Source organism: Apium graveolens, chromosome 8, assembly GCF_009905375.1.
Source record: "Apium graveolens cultivar Ventura chromosome 8, ASM990537v1, whole genome shotgun sequence".
In the NCBI taxonomy this organism is placed as follows: domain Eukaryota; kingdom Viridiplantae; phylum Streptophyta; class Magnoliopsida; order Apiales; family Apiaceae; genus Apium; species Apium graveolens.
In genome coordinates, this window is record NC_133654.1 from 57,159,269 (window position 1) to 57,183,622 (window position 24,354).

Sequence of the window (24,354 nt, forward strand, 5' to 3'; positions counted from 1 at the left end):
GGAGACTATAATAACCCCAATTTTTGGGAAATTTTGAAACCCTTATGAATAGTGTTTTTGCTGAATGAGAAAACTTTTCATGCCACACTATGTAGGGGTTCTGATATGGATATTCTGAGATTTTATTAGTACTTTATATGGGATATAAGTGTATGTAAAGATCGTCAGAATCCAATTCCCGAACACTTGGATTTTTCCCGGAAATCCACTAGATACGGAGAGAATTGAGTATAAGGTAACAGGATAAAAAAAAGGATTTAAATTAAAGGATTATGATAGAGGATCATAAAAAGAAATATAATGTATTGAGAAAGGTTAAGGGAACCTAAGTAATAAGATCCCGGGTATGATCCTTCAAACGATAAACGAGAACGAAAGTTAAGCGAACCGTATAACAGATCAGCGGTCATTAGGCAAACGATTAGGAAGTTAATCAAGGGGATTAGTGGGGATGATGTCATCCAACCAATAGAAAGAGGACAAGGAGGGGAGGATGACATCATGAGGATGACACAAGCATGACATGGGAAGGAAGGAGGTGTGGTTGAATGAGAACCACACAAATTCAAGGGAAACAAGGTAATTGACTAAATCAAACACAAAAACAAAGCAACCAAGCCAAGTAAAATCATTTTCATCAAAAATCAAAAAGAACCAAGGCTTGTTCTTGAAGAAGCTCTCGGCTTTTTACTATTCAAAAGAGCAAGAAATTCAAAATCAAAGATCCAAGCTTCCTAAATTGGTGAGTTAATTCCCTAATCATCTTCATGCTTAGTTAGGGCTATATCATGAGTTTAAGCCATCAATTCCTTCTCCATCTTCTTCATTTAATCAAAGAAGAAGACTATGAATAGTGTTTTCAAGTTTTTAACTTGAAGTTTTTCTTGTTTTCCTTGAAGATCCAAGCATTCCTAAGACTTCTCAAAGCTTCTTAAGGCTTCCTAGCTCCTCCCACCACTTCAAGGAAGGTATACCATCTCCAAACCCTAGATTCCTATGTATTATAAGATGATTTTGAATAGTAGGATGATATTGTAGCTTGATGTTGTGATTTAGAGTTTGGGATTTGAAATGGTATTGAATTGGAATGGTAAATGTTGTTGTTTTGATTAAAAGAACTTAAGAATGGTTAAAGTTAAGCTTAGGCATAAGTATGAATGTTAAAATTGAATTGGTTGGGGTTGTTATGATGTGATAAGGATGGATGTTGGTTGTATGTTGGATTTGAGGTTGAATTGGGAGGGTTTTGAATGGTTTAAAATATTGGAAATCGCGTAAACATAGCCGTCGTAACGTCCGATTTTCTTTAGACTGTTTTTGTGCATAACATTAGGACCCGAGACACCCTGCTAGATTATGACCATTGCCATGTCTAGATAGCTCATGTTACGAGCTTCGTTTTGATATGTAGTTCGTTCGATTCCGATGCACGGTTTAGGAGAAACGACCGTTTCATGTAACGGCGTTTCGTGAACGAAACTTTTCCCCTCGCCTTACTTTGAAACATAGGTTAAAGACCAAAAAGGGTTAATTATTGTATGAAACATTTATGGTAAGTGTGCTAGGCAGTTAGTAAGACACTCGCGAAGGAATCGCCTTAAAATTCGTAAAGGTTAAATTATTAAAAATGGTGGAGCCGAGGGTACCCGGGTGACTTAAGCAAATCAGTAAGCGCAAAACAAGCGTTAGAGTCTAAGTTAGTTAAAGTATAGATTTACAAGTGACTTTGGTTTAATTCCAACTTACTTGTTGTTTATAGGTTACCAGACTCGTCCCGAGCCTTTTATCACCCCAAATCACTCAGGCAAGTTTTCTACCCGTTATACTGTTGTTGTGATGTATATATGTATATGCATTATCTTGTGATAGATGCATGTTGGTTGATTAGCAAATTTTGCGATATATTAAAGCATGCTGATATGGTATATATATGCATGCCTGTTTCGTATTCTTTCCATATATATCTGTTGGTTCAGTTAATAATACCTATGCTAGAGAATAGCGGTAATTTGCATATACCCTTAGTATAGGGACCCAAAGGTGAAAACATTTTCTAAAACCGGGAGTCGAGGATCCCGAGTAGATTTTATATATATATATGGTTATAGTTTTCCGAACTATTAATCGAATAAGGTTTATTCTATAACTTTATTTTATTAATGAATATTACCTTGAATATTTATTCGAGGACTTATGACTCCTTTACATTATTTATTGGATATTACTTGGATATTCATTTGAGGATGTATGACTCCTTTATTTTATTTAATGAATATTATTTATAATATTCATTCGAGGTATTATGACTCAGCTTATTTTATTTATTGAATATTATTTGAATATTCATTTGAGGATCTATGACTCCGATTATTTGCTGAGATATATTCTTTATTTTATTAAAGAATAAGGTGTCGATAATCAAACTTATTTTTGATTATTCAAATAAAGATATTACTTTCGTATAAGTATATCTTTGATTATTTGCTATTCATTTCAAGTATAAGTTTTAATACTTCTACTTCAATTATTTTATAAAGATTATTCTTTATGGGAATATTATTTAAATAATAATATTCAGACATTTTCTAAATATTCTGGGAACTGATTTACTTCATTAAATCAGCTTCACTCAAAACATTCTTAAAAATATTTTGCGAGTCTTCAAAATCATTTTTAAAAGTTAGAGCGGATCGCAAAACTCATTTTTTTAAGATCCTCCTTTCGAAGGGGATTTAAATACTCGCTCAAAACCTGAGGGATCCGACTCTGTGGTGTGTTTTATATTCGCAACGAGGTTGCTGTTTTGATAAATAAATTGATTACTTACCCAACACTCGGGAAGTAAAATTCTTGGAACAAGTTAATCCATTAACAGGCATCGCCTGGGAAATATCGGTGAGTTCTCCTTTCCAAATAGATACGACTTCTTGGTGGAGCCGTATCAACAAGTTTCTACTTGGGGAAAGTGGGGACGAGCTTTACGTTTCAGAGTCATGGATTTCATCTGAACTAGGAGTGGCGTAAGTGGCCGAGTAGCGCCGGCCCAGCCTTATTATATTGGCCCAAATGGCCTGGAAGTTCCGCTAAGGCGGTCCATTCCTTAGGAGTTCAGTGTTCGGTTGACAAGTAAATTCGACAGGTTCTCCTCTACATGTAGAAAATGGTGGGGTTGTACTACTACGACTGATCATCGTAAGTGGTCTTCCTGGCGCGGCAAACTCCCGTAATGAGTTCATCATCCAATTGGATAATTTCTGCAACACTACCCAGAGCACTTCGATAGAAAGGCTACGGTTGGGCGATTGTTGAGTGTTGGCAGGGTCAAGTTTTCAAAATGATGTTTACATCAAATGAAGTATCTCGTAACTTCATTTTATTTTGATAATATTTTAAAGATTTAATCTATTCAAATCTTGTCTTATAGTCTCATCTATGTGATGAACTTTTGAAGCTAATTATAACTTGAACGGTGGTAGTTCAAGTAGTATTTGGGAAAGATATAAGTATATTGGGGTATCTTGTAACTTCATCTTTTAAACTTATATCTAATTAATAATTGTCTTATGAATGACAAAGATTTTCAGAAAAACGTTGAGACAAGGTTAGATATATGAGATCACCTTGCAACGATATTTTTTTTATACAATTATACACTGGGACTTTGTGTATATTATGCATGGAAGAGGACTTCCAATATTTTAAAAAGTATATATGTATATATATATACTGAATATTTTGCGACTTCATCGCATTAAGGTATCAACTTGGTTCATTTCTTTTGACCAAGACTTTCATGAGTACTAAGAGAAGGCTCATATACTATTAATCATTATACATATTATTTTGGTGGGCTTGCTGCTCACCCTTGCTTTCTTCTTTCATCACACAACAACAGATAGAAAGGATGAACAGGACCAAGCTCCCGATTCGCAAGCGATTAGGAGACGTTCCGCAGTTTTCTAGAAGCATTGATGCTGCCATAGCTGAGGTAGGAGCTACCAATAGGCTAGGCTTTCAACTTCTAACGTACCAGATTATGTATATTTATGAATTGTAATAATGGCAAAGAAATGTAAATTTATTCAGAAAACCTTCTAAGGTGTATTGGCAGATAATTGTGGAATAAAATGACTTGTGGTTATTTTTGGATGTTCATCTCTGAGACTATAACGTGTGGTGTGTGTGTTTATTGTGGGGTCACAGTACAGAGTAGTTGAGTAATTGTTAAGATTGGGTGTTGTTAAGGGAAATGGAACTCGTGACAACCCGGATCCCCGACCCCGGATTTGGGGGTGTTACACCCTCACTAGTTGGCTCTACTTGACTATCTTGAGATAATGATTTCTCCCCCTTTTTGTTATCATCAAGTAAAGTGGAGGAAGAAGATTGTGCAGCCACCAGCTTTTGCAGCAGTTGAGTTTGTTGTGCTTGATGTAGATGAATAGTTGTTAGAGAAGCTTTCATAGCAGTCATCGTTTTATCCAAGGAATCCACTTTAGTGGCAAGATCAGAGTTCTTCCTTAGCTGTCTCTTAATATCAAGCATTGTTGCTTCTAGAAGTTTAGCATCCAATCTTTCAGAAATATCCTTCTTCATTTGATCAATCTCATTCTTGATAGAAGTGACATCCTGATTGTGTTGAAGGCCTTGGATTTGATGCAATTGTAGAGAATTGAGATGTTCCTGTAAGAGCTTCTTGGTGCTAGCATTTGTTGTGGCTTGAAGAGCAGTATGTGTGTCTTGAATTTGATGGATGAGAGTGGTTTTGAAGTGTTGAATATCACAGTCCTTGGAGAATGCCCATGATGACAGGCTAGATCTAGAGCTGGTGCCTGCTTCTCCCCCTATGTCCATGAGCTCTTCACTATCATTATCATCATCTCCAAAGAAATCTGCAGATTCACCAGTACCATAGTCAACCTCATCATCAACTCTAGGTGGCATGACTGTGATGGCATCCTTTGCTCTTTGCATAGATTGAGTGGTGTGCACAAAGTTGAGCATTCTTTCAGCCTCCTCATTGCCATGTCCAGCTAGAATTTGATATGCTGGAACAGGATGAGTAAATGTCTCAGCATCTAGGGGGATAGATTCTATGACAGTTTGATGTGCTTGCTGAGATAGATCCCCCTTTTCTGCATCACTGACATTCATCGACTCACTAGCAATGGTGTCCATCCTTATCTCTCCAGTACCTGCATTTCTCTCATGTTATCTTTATTTTTGCATCAAGGGCTCCCCTTGTCTCCCCACCCTCACACCCTCACCTTCACCATCTAAGGTGGGACTCCCATTACTCACTCTTTCCAGTCCTGAAGAAATGGACTGCATAGGTTCACTCATTTTCTCTCCTTTTGACTTGGAGCAACCCAGCCTCTCACTCAGTTCACTCCCTTCCCTCAGTCCTAAGAGTGATTGTACTACTACTAAGTCCTCAACACTTGTGATAATTGAAGAAATTTGAAGTTGTGTAGACACTCTCAATGGATGAGGAATATCCATCGGGGTAGTAGTTTGGCTAGCCGACGGATGATAGCTGTTAGGCACATCCGTCAGGATACAATCACTACTCGACGGATGAATGATATCCACCGGGATAGAAGAAATGAAGGAGTTTGGAGTGGAGACTATTGTAGACTCTGTGCAGATTGATGAAAATCTGGGCACATATATCTCAATAGACTCAGAAAGAATTGGCAAGTGAGCCAACAAATCATCTAAAAGATGATGCTCACTTGCTTGGATTTTTGGCTTCTCAACAGAGTTAAAGATGGAGAATTTGGAAGTGATGTATTAATCATGTCTACATCCAATGAGTGTGTGAGTGAATTTGGTGTTTCACGTGCTTCTAGCACTAAATATTTTGGCTGTGACTCCACATTTACTGGAGCCACATCAACCTGAATTTGAGATTGTGCAGTGACTGAGTCTATTGCTTCAGTTTGCACTGTGTGTGTTCCCTGTGCATTCCCAAGGGTTATAGATCTTTTCTTTCTAGCATAAGTCTGTGGTGAACTTGTGTCCCTAACCCTCTTGACCTGTGCTCCTGGTTGGGAGCTTGTTTCAATAGTAACATCCTTTTGAGAGCATGAAACTAGAAGTAAGCTTATTTCCTTATTAACAACCAAAGTTGTTTGGGAAACTGTGGTGTGTCTAGGCTTAGGTACACTCATCTCACCAGCCTTATCCTGAGGGTTTCTTTGATTTTCACCCTGTCCCTCACCTTGCTCACTCTCCTTCACACTCCCCTCTTTGTGTTTAGCAGATTTTGCAACTAATTTCTTTTGAAAGAAACCAGAGGGGGCTTTCTTAGTTTTGGATTTTGAAATTGTTGGTTTGGTAGCTTGGGTAGGCATCTGTTGGGTTATTGACACATATGTCATAGCTACACTTGAAGGCAAAGAAATGTGTGAGGTTGGAAGAGTGGAGACAGTGGTGCTTACCTCACTTACCTGAGGTCCCTCCATGATTGGAAAGTAATGGAGGGGCACCTCTTTGTGGTGACTTGCCATGTTAAGATCAACAATGACTCTCCTTTCTTGAACCCAACAATTTAGCTTGTTGGTTGGGTTCTCAACAGCAATATTCTGAATAAGATGGTTAGCAAGCATCATAAATAATCTAGCATAATAGACACTTTTACCTCTCTTATTAAGTTCTCCTAACTTATAACCTAACTCAAACATGATCAAGTCACTGAAATTAAAGTACTTATCAGTAACTAGCATATGACACATGTTAAGCATGGAGATGTTGACAGAATCAAAATTGCTAATTTTACCAGAAAATACTTTAGTTACCACATCACACAGATAGCTCCATTCCTTTCTTAGACCTAGCCTCCTAATTTCACTTAACTTAGAAGTAGAAAGTACATAGCCCATAGAATTCAGCATGTTAACTATATCAGTATCTGTGTGTGGAACAATAGCAGTATTATCTGGAATTCTAAAGCATGCTTTGACAATGTCACTATTGATGTAGAACTGCTTACCTTTAAGAGTAAAAGTTATGGTTTTGTCAGATGAGTTGTACACGGCAGTTGTCCATATCTCCTCCACAACTTCACAGTAGATTGTGGGTGATTCCAACATAGCATAACTAAGTTTACAGCTCTTCACAAAATCCATCATCTTATGAAAGTCTCCAGACTGAGGAATCTCCTTATTCACAAGACCTACAAATTTGTTCTTTTCATAGATATATCCAGATTAAGACATGATTTTGACTACTTGTGCCATTATTAGAGAATGAGAAATTTGTAGAGAGAGTATTTGCTTTGGAGAAGAAAGGAAGTTAGAGCAATTTATTTGAGAATAATAAAAAAGTAGAATAAAATTGAATTCTGCTTTTATACTATCTCAAAAATAAACTGTCAGAATTAATAAAGTGAAGTAAAATAACCAATCAAAATAGCCTAAAATAGCCGTTTAACAAATAAATAAACTGTAAAAATTCTGTCACTTATCTGTCGTGTTATACTTACAAACTGTAAGTATATCCGATGGATAACGTTCAGAGTTTTAACGTCTAAGATTGAGACAATTTGACGGATGAGGATAAATCAATTATCCGTCGGGTTATAAAATAATCCAGAAAAGTAATTGAATTTTATTAACAAATAATATTCCGACGGATGATCAAACTCAATGGATAATGAACATCCGTCGGGATGTAAATTTTGACTTAGACAAAATTTCATCCATTACAGAAAAATCAATTAAGTTTCTGGCTGCATTAAAACTCACAAAAATATCTGAGATAATTCAAGAATAATTAAGCATACCTAACTCACTTACCAACCTTGAAAAGGTGGATTCATCAAGTGACTTGGTAAAGATACCATTCATCACATGTTCCCTAATGAAGTGGTACTTGATGTCTATGTGCTTTGTTCATGAATGTTGTACTGGATTTTCAGTGATGACAATTGCACTTGTGTTATAACAGAAAATGGGAATTCTATCCACTTGTAGACCATAGTCCATCAATGGGTTTTTCATCCACAAAAAATTTGTGCACAGCAACTACCAGCAGTAATATATTCAGCTTCAACTGTAGAAGTAGAAACTGAATTTTACTTTTTACTGAACCAGGATACAAGCTTGTTCCCTTTTCTAACGAGAAGAATGGAAGTGATTGATACGACCTAGAAATTGACAGGTTCCTGTTGTCCTATTTCTGTCTATTTTACAGCCTGTATAATCTGCATCTAAATAACCAGTTAGATCAAAACCAGAATCTCTAGGGTACCAAATGCCAAGTTTTGGTGTTGTTCCCTTGAGATATCTGAAAATTCTCTTAATAGCTACTAAGTGAGATTCTCTAGGATCAGCCTGAAATCTAGCATAAAGACAAGTAGCAAACATTATATCTGGCCTACTAGCTGTTAAGTGCAGAAGTGAGCCAACCATGCCCCTATAGCTTGAAATATCCATAGACTTTTCAGTAGTGTTTAATTCAAGCTTAGTTGCAGTGGCCATAGGAGTTTTTGCAGATGTGCAATCCATTAGTTCAAACTTCTTTAAAAGATCATGAATATATTTAGTTTGACTAATGAATATTCCATCACTAACTTGCTTAACTTGTAAACCAAGAAAGTAAGTTAATTCTCCCATTATGCTCATTTCATACTTACTTTGCATCAATTTTGCAAACTTTTTACAAAGTTTTTCATCTGTAGAGCCAAATATAATATCATCTACATAGATTTGAACAAGTATACTAGAGTCATTAACATTTCTAAAGAATAAGGTTTTATCAACACTACCTCTTGTGAAGTGATTTTTAAAAAGAAACTTTGATAAAGTGTTATACCAGGCTCTAGGTGCTTGCTTCAGTCCATAAAGTGCTTTCAAAAGATAGTAGACATATCCTTGAAAATTTGGATCTTCAAAACCAGGAGGTTGACTAACATAGACTTCCTCCTCCAAATCTCCATTCAGAAAGGCACTTTTGACCTCCATTTGATAGACCTTGAAATTGGCATGGGCTGCATAGGCTAAGAAAATTATGATGGCTTCAAGTCTTGCAACAGGAGCAAAGGTTTCATCAAAATCTATTTCTTCTTGTTGGCAGTAGCCCTTAGCAACCAATCTAGCTTTGCTCCTGACCACTGTACCATTTTCATCCATCTTATTTCTAAATACCCACTTGGTGTCAATTGGATTCTTTCCTTTAGGTTTGGGTACCAGCTTCCATACCTTGTTCCTTTCAAATTGATTTAGCTTCTCCTGCATAGATAAAATCCAATCAAGATCCAACAAAGCTTCTTCTACCTTCTTTGGTTCTTCCTTAGATAGGAAGCTGCTATATAGACATTCTTCATGAGTTTCTCTCCTTGTTTGAACTTTAGAAGATACATCACCAATGATAAGCTCAAAAGGGTGATCTTTAGTCCATTTCCTTTGTTGAGGTAGATTAACTCAAGATGAAGAGGTCTCATTGTTGTCTTGATGTGTGACTGAGTTTTGATTATGAGAAACTCCCCCTGAGTTTGTGAATCTTTGATTTGAGAAGGGCAACTTCCTGTAGGTGATCTATTCTGACTTTCATCTTCTCTTAATGTTCCGACAGATGATGCACTTTATGTCCCGAAGGATGAAGCTGATTGTCTCCCGACAGATAAGGCATATTATCTCCTGACAGATGAAGCATTTTGTAACTCGATAGATGTTGAATTATGTGCTTCATTAGTTGTAAATTTTTCTACATTATCCTTAGTCACTGTTTCTTGATCACTTTCATCATCACTATCATCACTAACCATCTCCACATTATCAAACTTGAGGCTTTCATTGAAATCTCCATCTTGCTATCCTTCAATCCTTTTGTCATCGAACACAACATGTACTGATTCCATAAAAATGTTGGTTCTTAGATTGTAGACTCTATATGCCTTTCCCAGAGCATGTCCGGAATCGAGGTCACCGGACGGGGAAAGAACCCGCCGGAAAACTGGGTTCAACCCAGGATCCGGCCGGAGTTCATCCCGACCCGGACGGGTTGGGTGACCCGGTTAAAACCCGTTTGGGTTAAATTGCAACCCGGTTTTGATCTTATTTTACCCAACTTTGAAATGAAAAACCTGTTTCTGGATTTTCCTTATTAAAAAGAATTCAAAAATCCTATTTTTAATTTCTAAAAATTCATTTTATTTTGAAAATCATTATTTTAATTCTGAAAAAAATTATTTTAATTCAAAAATAAATCCAAATTATTTAATTAATTAATTTTAGTTGATAATTAATTATTTAATTAGTCAATTAATTTAATTATTAATTGATTAACTGATTTAATTAGTTATTAATTAATTTTAATTGATTATTTAATAAGATTTAATTATTTATTTTTGATTTAAAAATTCCGAAAAATAGTTTCGAGCTTTAAAATATTATTTTAAATTATTTTCAGGCTCGATAATTTTTATAAAATTATTTTCGAGTGTTCGAGCCTTATTATTTAATTATCAAATGATTTGGAGATTGTTTTTATTCAAATAATTATCAATCGTTCGTCCGTTTAATACGAAATGAACGCCTCTAGACTCATAAAAATATTTCGCTTTCATTTAAAATACTTTCGAGACCCAAATCATTTTGTTTCGAAAGGTCGCTTATTTTACGAATCATTCTGAGTCGATTATTGATCGATAAATTATATTTTTGATCCGATTTCCTTTTTAAACATATCCAGTCGATCATTTTTATGAACCGAGTCATTTGTGATATGAATTATGTGATACATGAGTTATGTGCTTATATGCTATGTGAATTATGTGCATATGTGGATCAAGAGTCCTGTGTTTGTCTATTATATTCATGTGTGGGTTATCGTATGGGTAGACGATAGGCTTTTGACGCGCAGTTTTTCGAGTTATTATCATTTAGACAATTAAAGCTATATCTTTTAATTATAGATGCGGATCTCTCGAGTTGATCGGGATAAGACGTTGGATAAAGAATGAGATAGAATGGTATTGGATATCTGGCTTCTAGCAATCGCAGGAGCAGCATATCAGTCAAGTGTTGAAAAGAAGGACGATGATGTCTTGAGACAGAATGTCAGAATAAATGCGTATTTGCGAGTGTGACTAACTGCTAAAATCTAAAGGCAAGTACCCCTGATTTCACTTATCATTCAAGTGACGTTTATTTCGTATTATATTATGCAAATATCCCTATCATCACTTATTGTTCAAGTGATATTTATTTTGAATCTTATCATGCAAGTATTGCTTTCCCTATTCAGTTCAAGATAGATATATAATTTTTCATATCGCTGAATTAAATAATTCTGTTTATGAAAGTACCCTCTGCTATTCTATGTTCAGAATAGTTAAATGTTTTACTTATCAAATTACTAGATTTATAAATATTTTAGATTTTGAGAAAGATGATTTTGTTGCGAGAATTCATGCCCAAGTGATTGGGGGAAAAAAATTATTTAGGATGTCGAAGGATTCGGCTCCTTTTTCAATAAAAAGGTTTTTAAGATTGGAATGGTTACTGGTTACTGGTTATTGGTTACAGCGTAGGTGATCGAGATATCGGTCCAGCTGTAATATCTTTCAAGGCTAGTTATGCCTTTTCTGGCGCCCTATAGGTACCGTATGTCTTCGGGATACAGGTAGTGCCTATATTTACGGTATGGTTGCGGGATACCGGTGTTGTTTCGCGACTGATCATCGGGAACAACATGAAATGTTATTGGTTCTAATCTAAATTCATATTTAAATTTCTTTATTGGTTTGATAATCATAGAATAAATGATTTATCAACTGATTCTGTTTTGGATTAAAAGTACTGATTCTATTTTGGATTAAAAGTGAATTGCGGTTTTGATTCAGATTCTGATTTATGCTGATACTTACGTTGTTGTTAAATATCAAAGGTGGTATTAGTATAGATGATTGATGTTGACTTCAGTATGGGTGTTGTGAGCATCAAAGTTCGTATAGATATCTAATTTGATATGACAGCAAAATAAATATTAATTTCAAGATTTCGGTTTTGAGTAAAGTTTATGATTCAATCCATAACCATTATTTCATGTTATTGTGGTTTACGATATTTCCGTAAACACTGTTTTACGAGCTTTGCTCTCGTCAAGATTCAAAGTATTGCTGAAGCATTTCGCTCGAAAATATCAAAATGGTTTTGAATACAATTAAGGAATCAATTTTGGGATTCCTCAACTAAAATTTTATGATTCCACAATTATGATTTCAAATGTTCTGCTCTAATGCAGATGTCGGTTTTATATCAAAACAACCATATATATATTATAATGATCTTGCTGAGCATTTCTTTCGCTCATACTTGCCTATTTTTTTAAATTTAACCTCCAGTGAGGATTAGCTTGCGCTGTTTAGCTGCATAATTCGAGGAAGCAAAGAAGAAGCTTTTGGGAAGGTGGTTGGTCCAGGGTTTACGGACTAGTGTAAGTTTTATTATATAAAGTTGTTTATATTATATTATATTATAGTTGTATATTTTATTTGGGCCTAGTATACTTCATTTCGAAGTTATACTACTGGGTTTAGTTTTGAGTTGGAATTTATTGAAAAGAGTTTTAAAAGAAAATGAAAAAAATTATTGATGGAATTTGGAATTCTTGTTTCTAGAACTGTAACCTTAAAAGATCTTGGATTAGTTTGGGGTCATTTATGCTAAATATCTTCCGCTGGCATTTATTTATCGATTAAACAAGTTGATTTGGATTGGGGTTTCTTCGTGACGACCAAATCCTCTGACCCCGGATTTGGGGGCGTTACAGATGATTACCAAAACACTTACTCAAATACTCACATGCAAAAGGAACTTGAGAAGTATACCGAAAATAGAAACTATAGAGGGCAATATCTTTGAGTTTGAGTGAAGATTGGGTGTTGCATGCAAGAGAGAGAAAAGAGAGATGGAGGGAGTCGAGAGAGAGAGTGAGAGTGTTGGAGAGAGAGAGAGTGAGAGAGAAAAGAAAATGAGGGAGAGGGGGGGAGGGTGCTCACGGGAAAAGAAAGAAAGAAAGCGGGGGCTGTTTATATGGTATTAGGGCCAAGGGCATTTTAGTAATCAACTAAATCCCTTTTATGCTTATTTGATCCTTTCTTTTTACTCAAACACAATAAAAATCAAATATAAAATATATCTCTCTCAGAAAGTCTAAAATTATTGCAAATGACAATTTTAATACGTAGATCTCGAAATTATCTTTCCAACCATTACTCATAATAAACTTTTGAGCGAACGGTTGATTTTATATGATTTTCGCAAGTTCGTGCTAGTAATAGTATTTTAGCACATACAAATCAATTTAAAATGCAACGACCAACAAATAAATCTATCCACCATTTTTAAAAAGTCTCTTGGACTATTATGACAATAACAGAATAAATCCCATGTTTTTATCTTACTCAAATAATTTTATAAAAATGCGCGAAGATTAAATAAACCTTTATTTATATCAAATAATTCATTTAAATTCATAAAAATGTCACAGAGCACATAGTCATGCACACAGACAAGAAATCACACATATACGAACATATAAGAACTCAGGTCTGATCAGAGAAGTTGTCCTTCTTTAATCTTTATCCTTTTCTATGCGACCGGGTCACCTTCAGCCTGACGGCCCGACGCTCAGCGTTTTGATTACGCTTCTCATTAACATTATTGACCGACACGTCACTTAGGACGAAATACTTTATTTAATCATTCATCTCACTCAATCACACATAATTCACAATTTATATTCTTTAAATCCTTATTAGGACGGGTTCCGTTCTACCCGACGACCCGACAACACAGCTTAACTCCTAAGCTGACTCTTTAAATTGGAGCGCTTTTACTTACGCTCCTATATTCTATTATACAGTAAAGACAATTAATCAACACTTAATCACATAATTATAATCACATCACATAAAACATACTTTATTGACTTAATTACGTCGCAAAATTCTCAGTCGTCACAATCTACCCTCCTTAAAAGGATTCTGTCCCCAGAATCAAATCTAAGCAAATAGATGGGGATACTTTTCTTTCATTTCGCTTTCTAATTTCCAAGTTGATTCTTCAACTAATGGATTTCTCCATAACACTCTAACTAGAGGTACAACTTTATTCCTAAGTGTGCTCTCTTTTCGGTTCAAAATTCGAACTGGTTGTTCCACATAAGACAAATCTGGTTGGATTTCCACTGGCTCCAACTCGATCACATGGCTCGCATCAGCATTATACTTCTTCAGAAGAGATACATGAAATACATTGTGCAGATGTTGCATTTGCGGAGGTAGCGCCAACTCATATGCCACTTTCCCAACTCGTCGCAATACTTCAAATGGTCCAATATACCTAGGACTCAACTTCCCTTTCTTTCCGAATCGGGTTAAACCCTTCCAAGGAGATATCTTTAATAAGACATTGTCTCCAGATTCGAATTGCACATCTTTTCGTTCTTGATATGCGTACTTTGCTTGTCGATCTTGAGCTGTAATTAATCTCTTTCGAATTATTTCTACCTTTTCCTTCATTTGTTGAACTAGCTCTGGGCCAATTAATTTGCGCTCACCAACTTCGTCCCAATATGTAGGGGACCTATATTTTCTTCCATACAACGCTTCATAAGGCGGCATGCCAATACTCGCATGATAACTGTTGTTGTAGGGAAACTCAATTAACGGCAAATGATCATCCCAGTTTCCTTTGAAATCTATTGCGCAGGTTCGCAACATGTCTTCAATTATCTGAATTGCCCTTTCACTTTGTCCGTCTGTCTACGGATGATATGCCGTACTCATTTTCAGCTTAGTTCCCAAATGATCATGGAATTGTCGCCAAAATATCGAGTTAAACCTTGGATCTCTATCAGACACGATAGATACAGGGACTCCGTGACGCATCACAATCTCATTTTAAATATAATTTGACCAACTTTTCCAACGAAAACCTTTCATTTGTCGGCAAGAAATGTGCTGACTTTGTCAACCGATCGATTACCACCCAAATCGCATCATGATTAGACTTTGTTTTAGGTAATCCCACCATGAAATCCATCGCTATATGCTCCCATTTCCATTCTGGTATATCCAGTGGCCGAAGCAATCCGCTCGTCCTTTGATGTTCCGGTTTGACTCTTTGGCACGTATAACATTTACTTATCCATTCCGCAATTTCCTTCTTCATGTTTGGCCACCAATAACTTTCTTTTAAATCCTGGTACATTTTCGTACTTCGGGGGTGAATTGAAAATCTCGAGTTATACGCTTCTTGCAAAATCTCGTGCTTTAGTTCCACAACATAAGGTATCCAAATACGTGAGTTAACACGGTATATTCCTTTTCCATCCTTTTCCATCCTTTTAAGCTTTAATTTCTTCTCCCGTCAACTTATCCTTTTCGCGATTCATCACTTGCTCTTGACAGCATCGAATCTTTTCCAAAATTTCGGGTTGAAATGACATCGCATATATAGCTTCACCTCCAAATTATGGAGTTTGCACCTCTATTTCCATCTTTTCAAAATCTTTGATCAATTCTTCCGATGACGTTAACATATTCAACCTTTCCTTGCGACTTAAAGCGTCGGCCACCATATTTGCCTTTCCAGGATGATAGTTTATCGCACAATCATAATCTTTGATCAATTCTAACCACCTTCTTTGTCTCATATTCAATTCCTTTTGAGTGAAGATATATTTTAAACTCTTATGATCTGTATAAATCTCGCACTTTTCCCCGTATAATTAATGCCTCCAAATCTTAAGAGCAAATACAATTGCTTCCAATTCCAAATCATGCGTTGGATACTTTTGCTCGTGCGGCTTGAGTTGCCTTGACGCATATGCTATTACCTTCCCGTGTTGCATTAACACACATCCAAGTCCTTTATACGAAGCATCACTGAATATCACAAATTCCCCTTTTTCATCTGGTAATACCAATACTGGGGCGGTTACCAACCTCTTCTTTAACTCTTGAAAAATTTCCTCGCACTTTTCCGTCCAGACAAACTTCTCGTTCTTTCTTGTCAACTTCGTTAATGGGACAGCAATCTTAGAAAAATCTTACACAAACCTCCTGTAATACCCAGCTAATTCCAGAAAACTTCTGACTTCCATAGGAGTCTTGGGTCTTTCCCATTCATTACAGCTTCTATCTTGGCTGGGTCAACTTTGATTCATTCTTTATTAACTACATGTCCAAGAAATTGCACTTCTTTTAGCCAAAATTTACACTTCAAAAACTTAGCGTACAACTTCTCTTTCCTCAGAGTTTCCAAAGAAATTCTCAAATGCTCCTTATGATCTTCTTCCATCTTGGAGTAAATCAGTATATCGTCAATAAACACAATAACGAACTTATCCAAATATTGCTTGAACACTCTGTTCATAAGATCCATAAATGCGGCTGGCGCATTCGTCAAGCCAAATGCCATTACCAAAAACTCATAGTGCCCATATCTCGTTCGAAACACAGTCTTGGGTATATCTTCCACTTTAATCTTTAATTGATGATACCCAGATCTTAAATCAATCTTGGAGAAACACGAAGCTCCTTTTAGCTGATCAAACAAGTCATCGATCCGCGGTAGAGGGTACTTATTCTTAATCGTCAATTTATTCAATTCGTGATAATCAATGCACAACCTCATAATTCCATCCTTTTTCTTTACAAACAACACTGGTGCGCCCCATGGGGATACACTCGGTCGGATTACTCCTCTGTCCAACAATTCTTCTAACTGAGCTGCCAATTCCTTCATCTCGACTGGCGCCATGCGATAGGGAGCTTTCGATACTGGTTCCGTTCCAGGAGCCAAATCAATCATAAACTCGATCTCTCTATCTGGAGGTAGTCTAGGAAATTCATCAGGAAGCACATCCAGAATATCTCTCCCTATTGGAATATCCTCGATCCTTACGGATTCTTTCTCCACATCCATGACATGAGCCAAATAAACTTCACATCCTTGACGTATTTATGTTCTTGTCTCAATAGCCGTTAGGAATTTCTTCTCTTGCCTCTTTCCTTGGAATACCACTTCTTCACCATCCTTGGTTCTTAACTTTACCTTCTTACTTTTACATTCTATTTGCGATTCATGGTTTGACAACCAATCCATTCCTAGTATAACCTCAAATTCTCCTAACTTAAAGGGAATTAAGTCAGCAGAAAAGTGTCGACCTTCTATAGCCACATCACAATCGGGACAAACTTTGCTAGCAATAACTTTCTCTTGATTTGCTACCTCTATAATCAAAATAGGTTCTAGAGGGTACGCAACACAATTTAACTTATCAAGAATACTTTCAGAAATAAAAGATCTAGTTGCTCTAGAATCCATTAATACTTTTACTTCTACAGAGTTAATAACAAGCATACCTGCTACCACGTCCACATCTTGCACCGCATCTTTCATTGTCATATTAAAGGTTCTAGCTCTGGGTTGAGCTGATGGTGCTGGGAGAGACGGCGGTCCAGCAATCCTAAGAACATTGACCTTCTGAACAGGCTCCTTACAATTCCTAGACATATGGCCCACTTTATCACACTTGAAACAAGCCAAATCAGGCTTCCTCGCTCCACTTGGGCATTCTGAAGAGTAATGCCCCTTCTGGTTGCATTTAAAACATGTCTCATCCAACTTATTACACCTTCTCAGGTGTCTCTTTCCATAATTCTTGCATTCCTGAATCTGAGCTCTGTTATCCTTCCCCGGTTGTCCCGCTTTCTGGAAACGGTTCTTCTGAGCTCCATTACCGGGTTTAAACTTCTGAAACTTTTGGTACTGACCTCCACCATTCTTGCCAAACTTTCCTCTAAACTTTGAACTCCCTTACTCTTGCTCCGAGCTTTCAAATTTCCTTTTTCTTCCTTCATTTTTTCTCCTCGCAGCTTCACGCTCACTTCCACTATCATTGCCTTTTGAACCAAGGCATCATAATTCTTGATCTCCAACAATGCTACTTGACTCCTAATCCACGGCTTAAGTCCCTGTTGGAACCTCTTAGCCTTCTTTGCCTCCATATTCACATATTCAGGTATGAATCTAGACAACTCCGAGAACTTCACTTCATACTCCGCTACTGACATATCCTCTTGTCTAAGGTTCAGAAATTTCATTTCCAATTGATCTTGCATATAGCTCGGCAAATACTTCTCCAGAAACATTTCAGTGAACTTCTCCCATGTTAAGTCCTTACCTTCCAACAACGCCTTCGAAGACTCCCACCTGAAACTTGTTTCATCTTTAAGGTAATAACTCGCATACTGAACTTTCTTGTCGTCCTTAACTTCTGCTAACTCAAAAACTTTTTCCATCTCTCTCAACCACGAATGCGCTTTAATCGAGTCTGGAAAACCTAAGAACTCTGGGGGATGAACAGATTGAAAGTGTTTGAAATTTCCAACTTTAGGGGCCACAGGTTGTTGCAAAAACTGAGCAAGTCTGCTCATCATGGTGGTTTCTGGGTTTACTTCTGGGTCTTGGATTGGAATTTCTTCTTTTTGGTGATCTGGTGAGTTGGCCATTTCTTACAAACCTGATTGAGCAATTATTTAGCAATATGATGGCATGGCATATATAACAACATTTTCTATAAAATCTCTTTTGCGGGTTTTAAGCTTTACCCAATTTGCACATGCAATCCTATTACTACATAATTCTCATATCAGTGTTGTTTTATCATGGCACAAAATAGGGTTTTACAATCTTTAAGCATGTTTATACGAAAACATGGTTGTATAGAAACATGATATTTAGAACAGTTTATGAGATATTTAGGGTGCACAATGGAGAACAAGACAATGGATTTATTTAAACAAAAGGGTACATAAAGAAAAGTCTGGCTATCACAAGTTCTGAAAGAAGGTACAATAATATAGCAGGGTTAAACAGAGGAAAAACTGGAAAATATCCCCCTATCTACTCCTAACTTCTAACAACTACTGCTACAACATAGTTCTAAAATACAACAAGATAAATGAAAAAGGGATCCCGACATCTGTCCAAGTATCCCAAAGCCTACTGGCGCTGAAAAACAACAATCTACGGGCTCAACTAACGGTCCCGTCTAATCATCCAGAATCTCTCTCAACATAACCAACATCCAGCGAATAATCTTATGCAGCCTCCGGGCCTCAGCATCAGCATCACTAGTGGATGGTCCCTCATCCAATCTCCTCCTGTCGATCTGCTCCACCATCTTCACCCGAACTCGCCACTCATCATCCATAACTGAAGCGCTCTGCCTAGACTCTCCGGCTAGCCAATCCACCAAAGCTCCCAACTCAGGAATGCGGGAGTACACAAAGTCTCGGTCCTGGGCTAACTTGCCACCAACACTGACAAGTACAGTCTTAGGCATCTCAGACTCTGGCTCAGGGGTAGGGGTCTCTGAATCTGGCCTCGAGGGTGAAATCTGCATAGGGATCTCACTACTCTCAGAAGGTTCCTCCTCTGGGTCTGAACTAACATACACAGGCTCCTCTGGAGAGGGTGGAATGGGGTCCACTGGGGTACCAGTCAAACTAATCTCTGAATCTGAGTCACTACCACTACTGGGATCCTGAGATAAAACACAAAACAACAGCCAAGAAATAATGTTAGGGTTAAAGCTTCCAGCTAACTCACACCCTAACTCTAGTTTCCACTTTAACTGATATACACTTTCTTTAGACTATACCTAATAGTCTAACTCAACTTTATATGAGTCGAACTCTCTCACGATATAGATATATACCCAAAATACCCTTTTTTTTATTCATAACTTGTCTCAGGGACTAGATCATGTAGCTCTGATACCAACTTGTGACGCCCTCAATCTCGGGGTTAGGAAATGAGGACCCACAGACCTTTATTCTAATAATTAAATATGCATAAACCCTGATTAACTACTAACAGGATCAAACAGGATAAAGTATGAGACAAGATTACAACTACCAATCATAAAATATAACTTACAACACCAAAATATTATTAAATAAACATAATCGATTCTGGCTGGGAACCGATATATAACCCATTGTATCTTTACAACCTTCCTTCTAAGCGCTTGCTCACTCAAAAATACCACTACCTGCTCTGGCAACCGGAAGCCCTCAACACGATAGGGACCACCAGGTACGCTCTTATGAACAGTGCGTCTAAGCCTGGCCATCTTCTTGCTTAACTGCCATGGTTAGATTAAATCATAACATATGAGTATAAAACTCGGCAAGTAACTATAAAGCAGTTCTACGATATCAAATCCACAATATACTTTACCAAACTCAGGGCATTCTACTTTATTTGTTCTAGGTGGCAGATTTCCAGCTTTTGGGTTAAGGAAAGGTTATGAAGGAAAAATGTGGGGCTTTCAAGTAACAAGGCTTAACGCAGGATGAAAGCTGACATTTATGGCAAATCATTAAAGGATCATATTAGATCTTTCAGCAAGAGGAAAGCAACAGTATTTCACTATATGGAATCAATCATATGATCAACAGATTAAAATCAGGGTTCTCAAGCTTTAAGCTTCACATTAACGCAATCAACTCTTTTCAAAACAATATAAACCATTTTCATTTTCAAGAATCAATTTACTGAACAGAAAGTTTCAGTTCGCTTTTTAAATAATCAATTAGAACCCTTGATTGGATCACTTTATCCTTTCATTTCATTATAATACGGGTGATCAGCCCGTACCGACCTCCAACCGGTCTTTAAGGTACCAATTGGCATAATTTCAGCCTTAAGTAGGACTAGCCCCGCTAGCCTCTTACCATGACTGGACTAGTCCCACTAGCCTCTTACGTCCCAATCCAATCCATCAGGAATTCGTTTGGAAAACCTTGAGTAGGAAAATAGATTTTCTAAATTCGTTTTATCATTACCAGGAATATGAAATCATTTGGACTCTTTCGAGTCGAAACTCATTCGTAAGTCAAAATTTCAAGAAAACAAAGTTTAGGGAGTGATTCAAGGATAAGCAAGGAACAAATCTTAAGGATTTTGAATCAAGGATAACAGGGTACTTAAATTAGAAGGATCAATATCTGTTTAAGGGATCAGTAGGAAATATGGCGATCAAGAAATAAGGTATCATTACAAAGGAGTTAGCAAAGGTATTTATAGGGTTTATAACAGTTCATGGCTTAACAAATAACTTGAACAAAAAAGACAGGTTACCAACGGGTTGAATCAGTAAGCTTATAAATAACAGTTTATCAAGATCAAAATGGGATATCTCAAATCATTAACAGTTCCATACTCTACATGGTATGAACAATAACCTCTCTATAACTATTTTCACAAGTAATGAGAGTTACTTGCCTGAATTTTCTTTCCTGAAGGTTGAACTACTTCCACCTAGTATACCCTTTCCTTTCCTAGCCTGAATGCCCTCACGCTCCGAATCTACAATAAAACCAAAATCTTAATCAGTTTTCAACTCTCATTCCCAGAATGATCACTCAATACGATAGCTCGATTATACCCTTGACTCGAGTATACGAATATAGCTTATACACATAAGCACATAGCACATCACACGTCATATATTTTACTCTTAACCTTTACACCTTTATATACTCGACCATCGTCTTATAAACATCCTTATCTTATTTCGAAGTCAAATCGTACTTTATATTAGTACACATAGCTCTTTTTACTAGAAATTCTTATATGAATAAACAAACGGCAAAGCTTGTAGTATCGACCCTAAAGTCATCTTTAAGCCAATAAGACAATCATATATAATACAAATCAATCATCCCATTTCTTTATACTTTAATTCGAACCAAATATAGCCAATTAAGCAAAAAATCTCACATACAATCCTTAATTAATCTTTATGATCAAATCAAGCATTTAAATTAGAATTGACCCTTTTAAGTACTATAAACCATTCGGTCTTACACACAAAACACAACCACGTATACTCAAATTCATTTTCATATAATCAAACACAATAAACTCATTTGGTAAGCATATTACAAGGGTCTTTCCGCAATTACGCTTCATTCTTTTAGTCCAAAATCCGAATCATATTCATTTAAGAATCAAAATTCAACATCCTCTTTTAATTATCAAATTCGAACACAAGCATATTCCAACCAATGTCATGCAACCAAGTTCTTATTAGTAATTAGCATATATTCTCACAAAAGTCCAATTAATTCCCTTTTAACCATATGACCCATTCGGGTTTTCAATAAATCATACATGCAAGGATCAATTTTTGACATGCAAAGTTTTATATCACATTTCCAACTTATTTTAAACCTTAACTTAGTCATTCAATTTATTTTTATCAAGATTTCTGCAACACAAAACCAAACATCACCTAGTGACTCCGACCTTAATCAAATTATTCAATCAACATGCATGCATTCACTTAATCATCAAATCAATCTCTTCTAAACCCATTTTTCATTCGGCTAAATCATGATTTACAATGTCAAGGATCAAACAATGACATGCACTACTTGTTCTTCTTTAAAACTAACATGAAATCACTTTCTTCACTAAATAAGTTTAGTTTATACTAAGATCAAGCCATCAAATCTAATTCCCCTTTTTATTAGTACAAATCCGAATTATAAACCCAACATGCAACCTTAAATTTTGATTTCCTGAACATCAAATGACTTACACACACCTCAATAATCAAAACAATCCATTTTCACTCACATACTCAAATTTCAAAGGAAATACCAAAAACCCTTTTTGAACTTTCAAGAACAAAAACATGCAAGGCTTAAAAATCATATTAACACATCATTAAAATTCCACCAGCTCTCCTTGGATCATAGCCGGTGGTGGTCGAACTTAAGAGAGCCCGCAACGGGTCTCCTCTTGAGTTTTAAACCATAAAATCTTCTTAAATTTACTCTTATGATCTTGAAACAAGAAATCAATTTCCTTGAACCCAACCATAGAGATGATTACCAAAACACTTACTCAAATACTCAGATGCAAATGGAACTTGAGAAGTATACGGAAAATAGAAACTATAGAGGGGCATATCTTTGAGTTTAAGTGAAGATTGGGTGTTGAATGCAAGAGAGAGAAAAGAGAGATGGAGGGAGTCGAGAGAGAGAGTGAAAGTGTTCGAGAGAGAGAGAGTGAGAGAGAAAAGAAAATGATGGAGAGGGGGGAAGGGTGCTCACAGGAAAAGAAAGAAAGAAAGGGGGAGTGTTTATATGGTAGTAGGGCCAAGGGCATTTTAGTAATCTATTAAATCCCTTTTATTCTTATTTGATCCTTTCTTTTTACTCAAACACAATAAAAATCAAATATAAAATATATCTCTCTCGGAAAGTCAAAAATTATTGCAAATGACAATTTTAATACGTATATAATTATGTAGACATGTCATTGATTGCATCATTACACTCAGTTTCAGAAAAATGTGCTAGGTTAGTGGTGATTACTTGATTACTTGAAGAACTTGTTTCTGTTTCATCAGACTTGGCCATCAGGGCTAGGTTGACATAGCTTGTTTTTTCATCTTTATCCAATCCATCAGCTGCCCAGTCATTTTTTTGTGTAATGAAAGCCCTTTTCTTTTGCTTGAGCAACTTAAAATATTTCTGTTTATAATCAACAGGCTTAAACTTCCTCTTGCTAGAATCTACCTTTCTACACTCATTGGCAAAATGCCCTGCCAAGCCATATTTGAAACATTTGAATTTGGATTTATCCACCATATTTCTACTTGGCTTGGCTGCTCCAAAATTCTTTTTGAACTTGAGCTTAGAAAATCATCTGGATAGGAATGCTAGATGCTCATCAATATCATCCAAGTCTTCTTGGCTCAACTGATCTTCATTTTCAGCTACCACCCCTTTACCCTTGCTTTTACAGACCTTTGATGTAGACTCAACAGCTTCTACTTTCATCTCTTTCCCTTTCTCTGACTCAGCAACCAGTGCTATGGACCCTCCTTTCTTCCTTCCTTTCTCCATCCTCTCATCTTGCTCAATTTCAAGCTCATAAGTTTTAGGATGCCATATAGTCTCTCCAAGGTGAACTCCTTGTAATCCTGAGAATTTCTCAATGAAATTGTCATTGGCTTCCACTCTTTTGGAAGAGATATAAGGAACTTGAGGTTAGAGTCTTTTGTTTGATAGACTCTTCCATGCAACTTCAGGGCATTTAGTAGCTTTTGAAATCTACTAAAAATATCAGTGAGAGACTCACTTTCTTCACAGTGAAAATGCTCATATTGCTGAATCAGTAGTTGCATCTTGTTCTCCCTTACTTGCTTAGTACCATCACAAATAATATGGATTGTGTCTCAAACCTCTTTGCTTGTTTTATAGTTAATGATGTTATGAAACATATCACCATCAACTCCATTGAATAAAGTGTT